Genomic DNA, 19392 nt, shown 5'->3' on the forward strand with positions numbered 1-19392 from the left:
ACATTAACATTCAGTGGCTATGTCTAAGTTAGGCATTAGTTATTTCATTTTGTTGAGCCTGATAGTGACAGTACAGTAACAAAGAGCTCTGAATAAATATCAGTTTGCTGCAGTGTTAATGAGAACTCTTTGGGGGAAGATTTTCAGCCAAGTATCTCTCAACCCAATTGAAATGAAAAAGCACACAGTCTTTCAAAGTGCCTGTTTTGGTGCTTGATTATGTTGGAGAATTTGGCTGATCTCTCTCTAAATTAGACAAACTTTTAACAGGACAAGAAGATCCTGAGAGCCAGCTATATGTCGTTTCCTGGGATAGGTTTAGTGTACTTACACTAGCCCTGTCTTTCAGGAAAACTCTAATAATTCCCCGTGCATATGCTTTCAAGCCCCAGAAGAGGTATAAACACATCTTAGTATGGGCCATCACCGAGGCTTTTATGGTTAAGGTCAAGATGAATATAACAAGCTGTAACCTAAACCTTCATTCACATTGCTGTTGACAGAAACCCCTTCTGAGGTTTTAAAAAAGTTTGATTAACTTTCTCAAGTTTGCTATTTTTCATGCCTGTCTGCCTCCTTAGTAGGGCAGATAAATCTCTACAATGGAAAACTGACATATTACAAGAGACTATTCTTGCTGTGTTTCTGATTTGGCTGGCATGCCTATAACTCAGTCATGTTTAAATGCCAGTTTGCAACTCCTTTAAAGTAGTGGCTTGGGGAAATCAGGCTGTCCACAAAATCCTCTTACATTATATGCAGCCACAGGCAATTAAACAGTTAAAGCTGAGGCCAGCCTAGAGAGAAAAACACAATATTCCCTACAGCACATTAGTTGCTGGGCCAGGGCAGGTTGGGGACCACCTGATTTTAAAGTAATGCTTTGGCAAAAAAAAAAATTGTTTGGATGCTTACCAGAATCAAAATTTTGAAAGTCTCAGTTTCATCCAGCTCAGCTATCATCTGCCTGTGAAATAACATTAACTGAATTTAACAAAAGTGTGATGGGGGTTCAGCAACTGCAAAACTAGCTTTGCATTAAACTAGAAATTTTAAAATTAAGTAGTTATTTCTTACCAAAGTTTTAGGCTTTATTTTATCAAACCTGATATATTTTGAATGTAAGAGATCAGAACTGGGTAGTTAGTAACAGTTTTCCTTTTCTAGGTAGGAAAAAAAATTATTTACAGGTATAAATCCATCAGAGAGTTCATCTATGTTTGGTAAAAATAAGATGAAAAAGCTTAGAGAATTGATATAAAATTGACAGATCTGGGAAGGATGTGAATTCAGTTGCATTTCCTCACGAAAGATCTAGAACTAAGTAACTTGCATAGATATTATGCAATGCAATGATCATTAGGGTCATACCTATGATTAATTTGGCTCTTACTTGGTAAATCCAGGCTGAAGAGAAAAGCCTGTCTAAAAGCAATTAATCAAGTGCTTAGGATTAACAGAAACAGCTTGTCTGAAGGCTGGTAAATTGTAATATTAAAATATTTTGGTCTTTGTTACTAAAATTTATTCTGGAGATCTCAAAAAAGTCTCAGAAGTGACTCAAGTCACAGAAAAAAACCTGTGAAAAGTTGATGGACCTCTTTGTTTAAATTCCAGTGGTCAGGCACTACTCTTCTTGGGTTTGCCTGTCACCTAACACAAATTTTATGGAAGTGTATTTTCACTGACTTCATTGTTGCTCCAAGCTGCTTTTTGAAATGAGTAAGATCAGAATTAAACCATATTCAAATTTCCATCAGTACTGTACACCTGTACTACTCATAAATAAATACTAAACTATCCTAAACATAGTGATGTGTACCAGTTTCTGACCATTGCTGTAGAATTTTTTTTTCAAGGGTACAACAGAGTTTTTCATTTTTCTGATGCTATCACCGCCTTTATGTCAGGAACAAGAAAGTTTCTATTGCTGTGTTAAATCTTCAAATGCTTCAGTTTGACTTTCAAGTACATATTGGAGCTGGTAGTGTTTTTTTCTCACTGTCCAACCATAACTGTTATATCCAGAAGTCCCTCTTCACACTGCAGTTTTTGTTCTAAGCTTTATAAATTATAAGTTTTACCTCAGATGATCACAGGGGTTTTTGACAAGTTCTCTTGTAATATCTAAAGTAAATCCAACACTATTGTCACTTTGGAGGATTAAAAAATAATAAGCAATGGCACCTGAAGCCTTGGTCAGTGCTGCTTCTTGCTACAGACACCTGAATTTTCCCCAAAAGTTTACACACTGTTGGAGACAAGTAGTGAACATGACTAATCAACAAAATGAATGCAGGGTAACACTGAAAGTATTGTGATTAGCACAGTAAGTATGCACAATTTAGTGGTATACTGACCATTTCTCTTTGTTTTGGAAATTTCATGTGGGAAGCAGATTAATTTTGTGGGGATATACATTGTTAAGACATCTTTTCCCTGTGGCTTAGGGATGGAATAGGGGTAAGTATAAAAGTGTTTGAATGAGAATTGTATTGAAGGGTAGTAATGGGTGATGTCTTTTGGAAAGCAAGGAGAGGTCTGACACACTCCACAAAAAGCCTTGAGATAAAAAAGATAGAGGTAAGGTGAAGGAGATAAGCCTGGAAGGCCTTTAAATTGAAGATAGTTTGTGAGTGATGACATGGGAAAATGTTCATTAGCAGTCCAGAACCCCAGAAGGAGTGATAAAAGGTTCAAACCAGACATACAGGACCCTGATCTTCTATGTCTGAAAGAGAGATAGCAGATTGCCATATTAGAAAAAAAGTTTGCAATGCTTTCAATGTAACATTAGGTAAGGAGGGGAGACTAAATGACAATTTTAGCTCCATAGATAAATGGAAAGGCATAGGTCTGTATTGCCCAGGAAGGATCAAGAAAAAGAAAGTTCTGCCAGTTTTCAATCTTGAATGTATATTTACAATGACACTGGTTTCAGAGTTGTCGTGGTTTAACCCCAGACGGCAGCTCAGCCACACGCAGCCGCTCACTCGCTCCTTCCCATGTTGGGATGGGGGACAGAATCAGAAGAGTAAAAGTGAGAAACCTTGTGGTTTGAGATAAAGACAGTTTAATAGGGAAAGCAAAAGCCGCATGCACCAGCAAAGCAGAACAAGGAATTCATTCCCCACTTCCCATGGGCAGGCAGGTGTTCAGCCATCTCCAGGAAAGCAGGGCTCCAGCACGCCTAACGGGGACTTGGGAAGACAAACACCATCACACCGAACATCCCCCCTTCCTTCTTCTTCCCCCAACTTTATCTGCTGAGCATGATATGGTCTGGAATGTCCCTTGGGTCAGTTGGGGTCAGCTGTCCCGGCTGTGTCCCCTCCCAACTCCTTGTGCCCCCCCAGCCTGCTCGCTGGTGGGGTGGGGGGAGAAGCAGAACAGCCCTTGGCTCTGGGTAAGGACTCGTCAGTGACCAAACCATCCTTGAATTATCAACACTGTTTTCAGCACAAATCCAAAACATAGACCCATACTAGCTACTATGAGGAAAATTAACTCTACCCCAGCCAAAACTAGCACAGGAGTAAAAATGTTAACTGTGTTACAGCCCCTGTGAGCCATTTTAAGGATCATCTATCTCTTATTTTAACAAAATTATTTTTGAGCTTAGTCTTTTAGATTTAGGATGACCTTTTTATTTCAAGGATTTGGAAAATTCCCACAGACTCTCTCTGGACAACTCTGTATTACTTTGCAAATTCTTTCGTCGCTGGGTCATATCTACATGGTCTATGGCAACACAGCTTTGACTTATGATGTCACTTATGCTTTACATCCTAAAAGTGCTCACAGAAATTCCATGCTTTTGTAATTTGACCTAATCTTTTGAATGCTTACTTTTTTATCATTGTCAGACCAAGGGGAGAGGGAGAGAGTAGTTAACTAAAACTAAACTGCATGTTAACATATTTTTTTAATAAGTTTTGCTTTTAAAAAAAAAAAAAACTTGAAGAATCTGTCAAAGTAATATATATTTAGTTCACAAAAACATTCTTACCTTTGATCATCAATGTGTAAGCGAAAAAAACATGCTGCACAGTTACACTTTTCTTCACTTTAGAGGTCAGAGAGGGTAGGAAAACTGCTTTTTCATTTAATTGCATATAAACATGTCCCCAGCCACTGCTTAAGCCAAATCGTATACAGAATGTTAAACTACTGCATGTGAAGTTAGCAGCAAATTAATATTTCATGAAAATCCTGCATTAACCCCTTGATCCTGACCTTCAGGTTTAATGGGGAACTGGAACAAAGATGTAGACCAAAGGCTTCAGTGCTGCAATAACAACAAAGAACACTGCTTCTAGAGCTCATCCCTTTCCTCTCTGTTCAAAATACCCATGAAGTTCTGTCACAGCTCTAGATATTTCTTCTTGGCTTCAAAATTCCGACTGTCCCCACGCAAATCCACTCAGGAGAGGAAAGTGGCTTTCATTTACCCATTTCATTTACCTGTTTACCTTGCATCTTAAAGAAGTATGCATTTCAGAAAGGACAAAATTATTTCCTGGCTTGCATATCTCTCTGCAAGGCTTTGGCCAGCAACCGTACATAGTCATAGGTCTGAAGATATGGACACATGCCTTTGTTGGTCTTGGCCTGGGTGTCCTGGGGCATCGCCTTTCCCTGTGACATTAGGATATCAAACACTGCTCGTCGGTATTCCTTATGTCTAGCAAGTGACTTTGCTGAATATATTAATCTCTTGCTTAGAGTCATCCATCACAGTTTGCTGCTCTCGGAGGCATAATTCAGCGACAGGGCGCATGCCCGTCCCCTGGCTGAGTTGTCATGGACATGATTTAGGACAACCCTGTGAGCGCACAGGAGCTGTAGATATGGTGTGGGCCAGTCAGGAGATGATGCAGGCAGTGACGCTGCACCTGAAGAAGGGTGCTCATTGCTGGAGATCAAGCTTAGCAGTAGGAAAAGCCTTTTGAAGAGGAGATGATGGATATTGTTGATTCCCATTTCTCAAAACAAACCTAAAGGCCAGAGAAGGACAAAACCAACGTGTGGCATTTTCAGTGCTTGCCCAGGGCTCATTGAAGAATGCATTTACCACAGTACTCCTCAAAAACTTTTCTTGTTCCAATGGGACTCTTCTTCTTCTTTGTATTTTCTATGTTACCTGATCCCTGGCTCTCCAGAGAAGCTAAAAAGAAGAAGGCATGGTAACTCCCACATTTTGCACAGCACTTGGCATTCATAAAGGTACTGGCCCCAGTAGAGAAAAAATTGATGAGACCATTTGCCTTTTCCATATGCCTATTGTTGTTAGGACCTGCTTTTGTATTAGAACTGCCACATAGATACAGAATTGATAACTGTATTGTAAATCTACCACTAAAAGGGCTTAAACACCTGAGCTTTCAAAATCAATCAATCAATCAATCAATCAATCACTAACCCCAGTGTGGGTACAGAATCCTCTGGAGTGGGAGGAAAAACGGATTGATGCTGTGTTGTCTGCTTCAGTCTCTCAGGAAGCGGTAGTTCCAAGAACAACTTTCCCCATCACTATCACATGCATTATTTCTGAAACTTCGTGATGGCAAATTTAACCATTAACTACGTCTCTGCTAAACATTTTAGTACACTCATAAAGTCCGAGTGCCCAGTCATGGCTTTTACAGGCACTGCAAGAAGAAGCACTCGGGGGTTTAGCACTGCTGGAGGGTACCCAGGTGCAGAACACAGAGCTGAGAGAGGTTCTCCATCTTGTCGCAGAAATCTTTCCAGGTTATATTTCAGTAGTAAAGACGTGCTTTCACAAATCTTCCTTTGAAGAATTCAAACCCTTCTATTGCTAATATAAAAGACAAAACAGATATGGGACCTGCTTATACTTTCAATCTCCACAGTAACGCAGGTTTCAATTAAAAGTAAAATTATTACATTCTTTAGTTTGTGCAATTTTTTGATAGAATAGTACATTTATGTGTTAATTTTGTTAAGATCAACTTTATTTATCTACAGGAAGCTATTCCAAGATTGTTGTACATTTTCTTCACTTCTGAAATGTTATCACATTTAATTGCCTGATCTTATTTGGGTTGCAATCATAGTCATTAATTAGCAGGAAGGTGAGGGACAGCATCATATCTAACTATCTGTTATGGCTGCTTTAATGAGGAAAATACCTGCCATCATTTTAAAGGCATCCTGTATACTTCACAAATACAGCTTGCTGTAGCATTCTCATTTAGACTGTGAACATCAAAGGAAATTGATGTCAGGTGTGAACAGAAGCTGTTGAATATATCTGTTGAGGAAGCTGAGTGGTATGTCTGGATGGGAGAGATGAAGGGCAGCTTAAAACATTAACAAAACTACAGGTAATTAGTGTAAACTTTCAAGGGTAAGGTATGCTTGAGGAATAAAAATGTTGTTTATAGCTATTCCCTGTAGTGCCACTATCGCTAAGGGTCTGTCAATGTTTTCATTTATAAAGCTCTATTTTTATAGGATTGTGCACTAGTAATAAAAAATGTGCTTGGGGCTAGAAGTTGACAATTTAAAGAAAAATAAGTTGGTTTTGTTGTTTTGGTGGGTTTTTTTAAATTATATGAGTATATGAATAATAGAGTTTATCTGTTTTGAATGGTTGTTTTCCTTTGTATAATTCAGCTGTTGGTTTAAAATCAAATTAATGAAATTTGGCAAGCAATTAGTTCTTAGCATGGACTAATCAGTGTTGGAATTCTTGGGGAAAAAATAAATAAAACAAGATTATTTAGTGTTTCACAGGCAAAATTATACCTTTCAAAGGGAATCATAAAGAATTCAATGCCTCTTTAGAATATGTTGAATGAATATTTTCATTGCAAGGAAAGTGTTACAGTACATTACCTGAAAAACAAGCTTTAGGAAGTGTAAAATGTAAACAAGTGTGGTCAGTTATAAAGATGTTGTAGGTTTAGTGTGCACTATCAGGCTTGCCGATTGGCTGTTAATTATGTTGTCATAACTCTTCTCGATAATTCTCTATAAATAGAATGTAGTAGGAACCTTCTCAGGCTATTGATATCCTCAGGCTCCTACATGCTTAAGAGAGACACAGAGTAATTTCCTAGGGAAGAAACTGTGCCTTTTGACTCTTACCGTGCAATTATAGCTGAATATTTTTTTCACTGTAATTTCACATTGAAGTCCCTTTACTGTAAGGAACACTTTTTTTTTTTTCTCATCACATTATAACAATCAGAGTAGTGAAATATGGGTTGCACATTTGTGAAAGGGATGCTTTTAAATGGAAGTTTAAGGGCCAAATGCGCCGTGGGTCACATGAATGCATATCTAGAATAGTACTTACTCTTCACACAAGTTTTTTCACCTTCCAAGATCTCTGATTGCTTTAGGAGGGAAGTCAGGTATCATTACCATATTATACAGATGAGGGAACCCAAGGCAAGTAAACAGTTGGCTCAAATGCCTCTCAGCAGAGCAATGCTAGCAAGGGACTGGGAGTCAAGTGTCTTGAACACCATCCTAGTAATTTATCCGCTGTTTGAGTATGCCTCTGCTATCTGTTGAAGTCTTGGAAAATACTGGCCCAAACTCAAAAATGAAACCTTTTAAGTTTTGCAAATATTGTAAAGATTTCTATCAAATCCCTAAACTACAACCTGGATAAAAATATGTCTTTTTTTTTTTTTTTTTTTTTAAGAGTAGAACCCATTGTTTCATCCATATATATATATGTTGTGTTCCTTACTCCTCAAAGATCTTAGTTTCAAACTCACAGGGCATCAGCACTGTGGAAGAAGTAACACTGTAGTCACAAACACTTGCTCCAGCAGCTCTTGATAAGAGATGACTTTTTAACATTAGAAAGTGCATCCATTTTGAATTATGTCCTTAACTGTAAGACTGGGGTTTAACTTTTGTGATTACTGCAGTTGCCAGTTCAGTGGGAACACATTAGTACTTTGCTGCTACTCAACCAGTTCCTGGACCCACAATCCAAGTACGTATGCCCAAAAGGCAGGACCATGGTCATCTAACCCCATCACCTGCATACCATAGGCCAGAAAATATCCTAAACGTGATTGTCTTTGGAAACACCTAAACACAAGCCACCATTTTCTGCATGTAATTTCATGGCTTTTCAGGAACGAGAGTGAAATTGTCCTTGTCACATTACACCTCGTGAGCCCTGGCAAGCCCAGAGCCGGTGTAACTAGAGGTGCCTCTGTCAGGGAGACTGAGTGGGAACTACCAATCTGGATTCTGATACTAATTTTATAATAAAGCCATTCTGTGAATCAAGACCTTCTGATCTTCAGCATGCTCATATATATATTAGGTTTCTTTTTTTCCTGTCTCATGCTCATCACCCACTGCCCTTATATGAAAGGGCTGAATTTTGCCCTTAGATCCCTGACTTCAATTGAATTTCAGTTTAAAAGGCTGAGGGAAAATTTGGCACAAAAGATCCCATATATTCACACTTCCTTTTTATGAACATGAAGCTATGTTTGGGTGCAATAAACACCTGTCATCTTAAATAGTAAAGAATGTACTGCATTCTGCTTGTGTGGGATTTTTTGGTTGGTTTTTTGTTTGGGTTGGGTTTTTTTTTTTAGAATAAAAGTGCCTTAATTTCTATTTAAATGCAAAGCCACAGTGGAGGAACTAACATTTCAGAAAAGACACTGTAAGGAGGACTGCAAGTAAATCCAAATAAATAAAGTACAAAATATCCCATTTTATGCAAAAAGACGCAATATTGCTGTTGTAATTCAGATGACCTTGAAACAGATATGACGCAGCCATTTTGTTTAATAATGATATGCCTAATATTAATATGGAGATGATAAAAACTATTTTAGGCAGTTCCCAATGACTGACAGGTAGCGATATCCTATGAAAATCTTGAGCAGAGCTCTTTCACCATTTGAACAATTATCTTTTTTCTCTCAGAAGTTAAACAATAGATAAGACCTCCTAATGGCTTTCCATGTGTTCATCACAGCTACCTGCGTGAATTTGCAGTAATTAAGCAATCTGAAACACTGACTGACCCAGAGAGAAAGCTATTCCATACCGGTGGTGTCCTTGAAATGTCTTCATCATCAAGCGGTCTCTTCTCTTCATCTCAGTGAAAGCTAATGTCAGCACTACTGTGTAGCAACCCTTCCCCTAAATAGCTATTGAAATCTTATAAGGATGCTTTTTTTTTTATTAAAAAAAAATAGAGTGAAAAAATAAAAAAGAGAAAAATCCCACCAGCAAAGCAGTGTGGGCAGAGAAATGGCCCTGTGAAAATGTTTCTGCTATCAGGAGGGAGGGAAAGGCAGCTTGGTGGGGATAAAAACAGTCTATTTTTTTAAGGTCAAAAATATAATTAGCATTTGAAAGGATGTGAAGATGCACTACCTCAGGGACCACAATGGCCAAATTTGTGCCATTTAATGTCAACAGCCATCGGAGTTGTGATAAAATTAATAGAGCCTCATGTGATTGATAACATACCTCATCTGCCATTCCAGTACAAAAATCCCACAGGTTTAGCAGCAAGGAACAACGTTTAGATCACTTTTGAAGGGAAGCTGTTTGAAAGATGTACTTATGGGCTTTAATTAGCTTCTGAAATCCATGACAACCTTCCCCACTACCACTACCAAAAAGTAAAAATGTATTGTTTAATTATTAACTGTGTGAGGTGAGTTTAGTGTATCTCTTTAGTAACAGGACAGTCTTTGTGGGAAGGGCAAGAGTGATGAGAAAGGCAGACTTTCTACAGTGATTTTTGAAGTGGAAAAACAGTAGTTTATGTGAGGGAAAGAAAGGGGGTGGATCCCTGGCAGTGAGGAGAGTTCAACAATGACTTAAGGACTGAAAGGAAGCTAGGCATTCTGTAAATACCATACACTTTAACTAGGAATCAGTTTGTTTTTCACTTATTGGTAGACTGCACCCATTTTTTCTATCCTATTCTGAAAAAGTGGTTAAGTGTTTTGGCCAGTATGACTTTCAGAGTCACACTGAGATTAGTTCTGTTATCAATCAGAAATGAAAATTTTACTTAAGGCCACAAGTCACAAGCCTTGTAGGGACCATGTGTGATTTTATTGAATTGAAAAGGCAGTTTGGTCATTAATGTAAAGTATTGATTATAAAATTATTTCATGTTTTGGGGACACCAGCTTTTTTCACATTTAAAGAAACAGGGGTTTTACTTGATTTAGAGTTGTATAATAGTACAATTTTTAGGGTATTTTTGTGCCACCAATCCTCTCTTTATTTTTTTATAAACCATAAATTATGCAAATCAGTGCAATAAGTCAACAATCTGTCCTGTTCTTTAGTGGATAATATGCTACATATACATTTCTAGTAACACAGCATTTTTTATCCTACTGAAAACTCTCAATTATCGACTGAAAAAAATGTATAAATACTTAGCTGAATATAAGTCAAGGACAGTGACAATGTTTTCATAAATCTATACATATTTTCACTATTCTTTTGTGTCATTGTTGTTATAATCCCAGTGAAAAGATGTCCAGTGTTTAGAGTTGGGTGAGATCGAACACATCATCAAATATCTTACCAAGGTCTGGAGGAGTACCAGACTGCAACTTATCACCACCCAATTACTGCAGCACTGATTGAGCAAAGACTTCCACCATAGAACCTAAAGTATTCCTCAACAGTTGCAACAAAACAAGTCTATCCGATCTGTCAAGAGTAGAGCTAGCTGGGGGAAATCACTGGGGCGAGAGGTGAACTGGTTAACCAAAAATTGAATCTTTGATGAAAAATTTAATCAAAACTTAAATGTGAACAAAAAGGGCTATCCATCAAGATGGCAAAGCTTCGACTGTAGCAGTCACTTAATGCATTAAATAAAGTGCTGAATCACTATGAATTGCCCCAGTGATGGTAACCACTCCCCAGCTTCAGTGGGGAAAAGACATGTCAGGGGAAAGGAGCCACAGTTATACTGTCCCCAGATGTCATTTCTCTGCCATCGCCTCTGCCCTCTAAAAAATTGTGCAGAACCAACTGAGAAGTTCTTGAAACCCAATTATTTGCTCTGAAATCAATAGTTCAATGTAGGAGGTCACTAGGCCAGAGTTTCTGTTGGTAAATCTCCATCACTTGAGCATTTGGCAGTAGCACACAGTATCTGACATCTTGCTCCCTGATACATTGCACAGGCAGTAAAGGCGTAGGAGAAACAGGTATAGGTGTATAATGACTAATAAAGGCAACAAAAGCTGAGACATGGTTTACTTCACATTATATACATGTAACTTAGTTAAGTATCCTATCACTGCATGTAACACTTCTAATAAATAAATTCATTCAAGAATTTTCAGTGATAGGGAAAAGCTTTCTGAATAGTCTAATGCTGTGATAACTTAATAGGGCTATCCATATCGCAGCTGATAAATGCACAGCAATTCCTGTCAAGATACTGGCACTCAGAAAAGCTGATGGACGGAATTATACTTTAAATACCATTTACCTCCGCAGGCTAACTACTGGCAAAAAGGACTGGCCTTAGAAATTGAGTAACAATAACAGCATCATAAAAAAGGCATGTAATACCAAAACAACAGAGGAAAATATTTTTTATCATTATTGTATGTAATTTAGTGGGTTCCTGTAGTAAAATGTATTAATTTTCCTTTTATAAAACAGCGAGGCTGTAAAATATGATGTGTTGAGGCCACAGAGGTTAGAACTGTATACATATCTAGTAACACTCATAACTATGACAAGGAGACCAAACACATAATTTCTACTGCTGTTACAGGTAAAGCAGATAGGAAAGTCTATGATTAAAATTGTCCCAAATTTCCCAGACAACTTTATCTTAAGCTGGTATGACTATCTCATTGACTTGTTTTAACATAAACCACTTGGGCCGAAAAAATTCTTCAAATGCAGATGTCTCAATTCACCCTACAATATTTTTCAAATTTCAGCTATAACGATTTGGTGTCCAGATTATCTACAATATTTTTGCTAAGGAAGTGTAGTACCTCTAAGCTTTCAGAGAGGTGCTTGAAATTCTGCTCAGAGGAAAAGGGAGAGAAAAGGGTCCGATTTGTGCCTCCTTGTTAGTTTATGACGTAGTTTTCTGACGACTGTGTTCGCACTGAGCATCCTTTATTCCCTCACGGCTCTTAACTGCTGAGGTTCTGTGCTTGCTCCTTCCACGCAATTGTGTATGAATGCCCCAATATAAGCCTCCAGCTCAGGGTGAGATTTCCCCATCAAATCTCTTTCCAAGCAAAACAGTATTTGCTGCAGCAGGGAGCACCAGAATGGATAGCGGGACTTTACTTTCATTGTTAGCAGCTGTGTTTGCTTGCAATATTGAAGGATGAAGAAGAAATGGGTCAGTGCAGAAGCGGTGAGCAAACTGCAGCAGGTGTTGACTGCACCGTACTGAAAGAGTCTAACTGGCCAAAATAAGGTTATCTTACTGAAATGGCTAGCTTAGTTCTGGAAATATTGAGTGTTTAAATGGTTGACTTTTAGCAAGTATAGTTTTTTTAAAGGCTTGGTTCATTTTATGCATAATATCACCGTTGTTCCAAAGGTTTCTGGCAAAAAAATTTCCTTAACAGAACACGAAACTTCATCAAAATCAACATTTTCAAAGAAAGTGTAGATTTTTTTTAAGTTTTTGGTTAGCTACGAAGGAAGCATTTTTGCCATATTATTTCAAATTTATTTCAAGATAAACTCATCAAAACAAGGTTCTGGTGGATGTGGAACAACACACTTCCCTTTTGTTCTCCTCCAGACTGTGGTTCTGCTGGCAATTGCATTTTGCCAACCATCTTCTCATTGTCATTTAGCAGAAATCTCACACACCATAAATTACCACCAGTACAGAAACTATTTGGGGTACACAGTTTAGGACCACTAGAGAATTGAAGCAGGAATAATTATTATTATACAGCCCCCATTAAGTTATTGACTGAGTTATTTATTTCTGAATATGTTAAATTCACCTAGGATATTTTGTTTTTATACTAAGTATCTGCATATTTTGAGCTCTGTAAAAGAATGTACGTATTTATTTCTCATTTTAAATTCATTTAAAAAAAAAAACCAAAAAAAAACCAGTGCTGATTCTGCTCAGTAATTATATTCTTTGTTGTTTAGTGTAGACACAACATCTAAGGGTCACAGAAAAAACTCCAGTGAAGGACAAGGACTGAAGAAACTTAGAAGAAGAAATCAGACCTGGTAAAAAAAAAAAAAGGTCTGTAAAATTTCAGTGTTTCCACCAAAAGATATATGATAATTGCTACAATAAAACTAACTGTACATTTGTGTGGCAGGTTGACCTTGGCTGGACACCAGGTGCCCACCAAGCCGCTCTATCACTCCCCTCCTCAGCAGGACAGAGTGGGAAGAAAATAAGATGGAAAAGAACTTGTGAGTCAAGATAAAGGCAGTTTAACAAAGCAAAAGCAAAGGCCATGCACAGAAGCAAAGGAAAACAAAAGATTTATTCTCTGCTTCCCATCAGCAGATGTCCAGCCACTTCCCGGGAAGCAGGGCTTCAGTACGCGTAGTAGTTGCTCCGGAAGACAAAAGTCATAATAATAAATGCCCCCCCCCCCCCTCCTTTCTCTGAGCTTTTATTGCTGAGCAGACATCATACGGTATGGAATATCCCTTTGGTCAGTTGGGGTCAGCTGTCCTGGCCATGTCCCCTCCCAAGATCATGCCCACCCCCAGCCTACTGGTGAGGGGGAATGTTGGAGAGACAGCCCTGAGCTCAGCAGTGCCCAAAACACCGGTGGGTTATCGACGCCTTTCCAGCCGCCAATACAGAGCACAGCACCAGGAGGGCTGCTGTGGGGAAAATTGACTCCACCTCAGCCTGACCCAGTACAATTTGTTTTATTAACACCATGAGTTCAAAACAGCAATGGATACCCTCCTTGGCTTTCTTCATGGAGGCAACACGTCCATTTAGTGTATATCACAATTTTTCAGCCTTCTGTAACCTCACTTCTCCGCTGAGCTCAAGCAGTGAACCTGTGACCTCTCAAAAGAAAGTAAATGTATCATTCCAAGTTATTCTTGTTTCTGTGCCTTCCAGGTTACCTTATTATCTCATTTTATGGTTCTGAGGTTGGGCACAAGTATCCAGGTAGAGCCTTCACTGGGGATATGCACTGTGCAATGTTTACAGTCTGTAACATTCTTGGTTTTCCTTTCTCATGTACTGCATCGAGCAACTCCTCAGTAATAATGTTTTTTGTTTACTGCTATAATTTTCAATACCCAAAATGTTAGCTTTAGCAAAGTTAAAACTGCTAACACCGAGCCAGATCATAAAAGTACTTGGAAATTAGCCTTTATCTGATTTTATCCTCACTCCTGAAACATAAGAAACTGACTTGATTTTTTTGTTTCTGATTGTGGACTTTTCATTGAAGATTCCTTTTTATTTGATTTCTCATTTATAAGGCTTTTCATGCTTTTGCTATCTGTTTCAAACTGGAGGTGAACTTGACCTTATATGCTTGGATCAGGTAGACCACATGAGATTTCTTCTCCATCCCTTATTTGCCAAATCTGTCATAGCTCAATGGGTGTCATTTTTAGATGTTTTCTCAGCTATATTTCTGTTCAGTCTTTTCATCTGGCTGGAGAAAACAGTGCATATTTAAGGAAGAAGTGAAGAAATCATAATACTCTAGTTTGAGCATAAGCCTCTGTTTATTCTGCTGGGAACTGACTTATTTCCTTTTTTTGTACTTGTTCTACATATATGCTGCATTCCTTAGAGTTGTATGTGATTCTTTTTCACTACAAAGCTTTCCTTGAAGCACCTTACCAGTAGAGTGTGATTCAGAAGAGTTGCTTAAATATCTACTTACCTGTGTGCAAGCGTTTCCCCCAAAAGCAGTGGGGGAATTCATAGGCTGAAGAGGAGATGTGTGCTAAAGTTAATTGTTGCAGGAAGGACAATATTTAAAAAAAAAAAATCTGGTGAAATACACTGATTCCCGGAATTTTTGCAGTGCTTGCATGGGAACCACCTTAAAATTCAATCTCTAACACCTCTTATTATCTTTCAGAATCAGATCCTGTCCACAGTTCAGAGAGGATCAGTGCAGCTACCAATACAGCAATCTATAATATCTTCTGTTTGGGGTGCGAGGCAAGACCAGTGTATCTCCACTCAGTGACATCAACCAGAACCGGCCAGATAAAGCAGTCATAAAGGTAGAAGACATTTTTACCATTAGCTGACAAGTATATTCAGACTATATTGCAAGAGGTGTCAAGATTTTGTCTGGCAAAAGAGGTCACTGTATCTGCTCAATCTGAAAAATGAAATTTCAAAAATGAAATTTCAGGAACTATTTTCAGGTTTGTTTTTTTCCTCTTCTCTCCCTTCTCTCCAGTCACCAAGTTTGGAAAATTGAATTCCTAAATCCTTTACATACTCTCAACAAAGGGAATCAAGTTCAGCCCTGTGAGCCGTATTAGCTTAGTGCTCTGCTAGTCAGAAATGTCAAATTGGTATTGATAATGTCACTCTTTAACTGCTTTACTCTTTAACTGCTTTTTCTTATCCCGTCATCGGGGGTGTAAGTGGTGCTAAGCAACAACAGTAGTGAGATGGATGGATGGATGAAGGAAGAATGGATATTGGAATTAATATCAGTGACAATGAATGAATATTGGAAAATGCACTTGCGTATGTAAATTGGGCACAGCCTAAGTTCTATATTGCTATATAACTAACTCTCCAGCAGTTTTGCACTTAATTTTTGATTATGTGACAGCAAATGAAAGCAGACACATTTTTAATTGTTAAGCTTTGTTACATCATCAGTGAGAGTCATTGCTCCAGATAAGACTTGGCACTTACTTGGCAATAAATAGCCAGATAATGCTTCTCTCATCCCAAGACAAGCCTCTGTCCTCATCAAAAATAACATGTCACTCTCAGGGAAAGAATGTTTAAAGGAGAAAGTCCTTTCCTGGTATTTTTGTACTATGGAAAACAATTAATTCATCTGTCTTTTGTGGCTCACCCGTCTTTACCTGTGTGCATTTTCCCCTCTCTTCACGATGCCATCCTTCTGCTCAGCTAATGACAATAGTTTCAGCACTCTATAGCCTCCTTTTTGAAATAATCATCTTTATTTTAAACATACAGAATATGTAAAGTAGATAGCACAGAAATGAAGAAAAGGAATGCATAAAAGGCACAAGAGACTTTATTTACAAAAATAGTTTGGATCTGGAATCCTAATATATTTTGCTATTGGAGATTCCAGAACAATCACAATTTAAATGATGCTGTGTGGAACACTATGGCTTGTACAGTCTTTAAGTAATCACCGTGCAAATATTATTGTGGTTCCTACGTATGTTGTCAGGTTTGGGGAAAGGACAGCCTGACACACATTTCATTTTTTCTTATCCAGCAGGTACACATTTATTGACTGGGCTTGTTGCTGCTTCTGCAAGTCTTGAAACAATTTGCAAATGCACATTTCAACATGCCTCTGTTGAATTCAAATATTTGAATACTGAATAGCTAAGATGATAGAAAGTAATTCCATTAAGATCCCTGATAAGAAAAAGGGTTTCAGAGAGATGATTTTGAACGTGTAAGTATACTGTAGTGCGTCAGGCTTTACGTTATGTAGCCGTCACATATTTGCCAGAGCTTGGTGTGGAGTATAAATAAAGATTGTCATTACTTAGTCATTTCTTAACAGCTGATCTGCCCAGAAAAAGTTGGATGGTGATTCTGGTATTGTATTCAGATACTTTTCCTGTTAATTTCTTACCTGTGATGAATAAATACACAGAAAGACACTCTTTAAATATAAGGGCAGATATTGGAAAATAAGCCATTGACCTGTTAACACTTTGGCAGGCTTCCCTGTAGGTAAGTAAATAGTTCAAAAAGCATCATTTATCTCATGAATTTCATTACACTTTTTCCAGATCACAAATGGTTCATGAACAAATTGTGAAATCCCCACATTTATTCATTATTTAAAATCATTCTCATATTTCTGCAGTAAAGCATGATTCATTGAATACACTGATAACTTGAAATTTCCATAGTTTTTGTTACACAGCAATGGTTCTGCTGGTAAGTAGTGTAGCATGGACATTCAATCATCAGAAGCAGTGTTTCACACTGTGCATTCCAATAAAAAAAATAGTCCCCAAATCCAAAATACCTGTTACCAGGTTTTTGAATTGTGGAATTTCAAGACCATTTTTGACAAATATGTGTCGTTTCATTTTATAATGTGATTTTTTTTTTCAGTTTGTGTGTTAGTGAAACTAACACCTATCCAAAGGCAGTTTGAGATCTAAAAATTGGTGAAATTAATCAAAGAAATTATTCTATATAAACAATTGTCTTAGTTGTGGAAAGTCTAAAGAACAAAAAGATGACATTAAGCCCTATGTAATAACCCTGTTAATATTAACATGCAGATTCCTGTCACTTCAGTGGCAGCTGGATTAGGGCCAAGAATTCTTACACAAAATGGTGCAACTATAATTAATATGCATTCATTTATAAACTAACAAGAAAAAAATAGTCTTAAAAATAGATTTTGTGCTATTTGCCTACTATCTAGCCTTTGTGCTGTTTCAGTGGTTAACATTAATGGAAATATCTATCTCAGAGTAAATTTGAAGGTGGAAAAATGAAAAAACTACTTTCTTACTTGTTTATGTTTTCAAGAGCTTTATTACTGTTTATAGAAACACATCAGATTCTGAGCCAACATTTAAGGATTCAAAACACACGCATAAAACACACACAGAAAGATGCATATGCACATATATGCACACAGACTCACATATGCAACCCTACAGAGTAAACAGGAAATAAAAGTAGTTGTGAAGTCCGCAAGTTCACCTGCATCCACTGTTTATGTATTTCTGAGCTCGTCTGTAATCCTGATAATTAGCCTCCTGGTATTGGTTCTGCTGAAGTGCCTGCAGTGCATTAGAAATGTCAAAATGAATCATGGTAGCAACCACTATAGAAAATCTACAACAGGTATGGGGGGAAGGAATTTTAAAAAGCAGCAACCTCTCCCACCTCATTCCCTCATTACTTGAAAAGAATTAAGCAAAAACCAAAATACAACTTGATAATTACAGATTAAAAGCAAAGAATGAAAAAAAAAAATTGTAGATTGAGAAAAAAAATGCTGTTGATCCTTTTTTTTTAATAAATCAGAAGAAAGAAATCTTGCCCAGGTTGAAATAAAATATTAATACACTAAATGCTTATTATTTTTTTTTCCACAGGTCACGTTTAGCTACACAGAAACTTAAAAATTCTGCTGGCATGTTTGTTGGGAATAAAAAAGCCTGTAGGTCAAGTCTTTCTGAGAGAATGCCAAATGTCTTTGTGTCCAGTTATTTATGGTTTCAGATAATTGTACAGAAAATATCAAATTTGCATAGTGTGATTATTGCTGATTATTTATCTAGCAGTCAAAATGTTTCAGTGGTTCCTAGGATGACAGATTGACAAGTACTTAAAACTCATTCATTTTATGAAATTTGCATGTAATTAGGCAATAATGAAGGGGATGTTTGTGGACAGCGGATTATACTACAATATGCTGGAAGCGATTCAAATGCTTGACAAAGTGTTAACATTATCTTCAGTTTCAACTAAGTCTTGAATGTTTGGCTCAAAAAATCAGTGGAAAAATGAAACGGGTTATGGAAAGTTGCTAAATGTATTGCTAGAATGAAGTATATATTTTTTATTCCTTTCTTTGTCTATTCTTACTTATTTATGCACTGCTGATGAATTGTACTTTAGATATTTAACTCATATCACATTCGGTGCAGCTCATCTGTAATAGTTTTGCTGCCACCGCTGTGGTCATTATCACAGTGAAATCCTATGAAGAATGGCTTGCTTTGGTTTCTTGGCATCCGTGTGGGATCTGAATTTTAAAGCTCCTGCTTTGAGATTCATACAGAAGAATGTGATTTTGAGGAACTGATTTATCACACAAGATATAATTTGTTTCTTAACCAGTTGTTTCCACACAAATAGAATATTTAGCTTTATGATACATACTTTAAGTGGAGGTAACCTTCACCAGTACTTTGTGATGGCTGACAACTGCAAATGAGTCCTGCTTGAAAAAAGGTACAAAATTAGTTCAGGTGTCCTGGCAGTCCCTTTGTTTGTTTGTTTTTGTTGGTTTTTTTTTTTTAATATAATGTTGATTCTTGTTTCAATGAAATGAGCGGGTATATCCCTGGTTTTAAAGGATTTTATGCATATGCATCAAATGCACTTCTACATTTGACTCCATAGTCAGTGCTCATTTTTTTAATACATACTAGTGTGCAGGGACCTGTGTAATGAAACAT

This window comes from Haliaeetus albicilla, chromosome 25, assembly GCF_947461875.1.
Source record: "Haliaeetus albicilla chromosome 25, bHalAlb1.1, whole genome shotgun sequence".
Lineage (NCBI taxonomy): Eukaryota > Metazoa > Chordata > Aves > Accipitriformes > Accipitridae > Haliaeetus > Haliaeetus albicilla.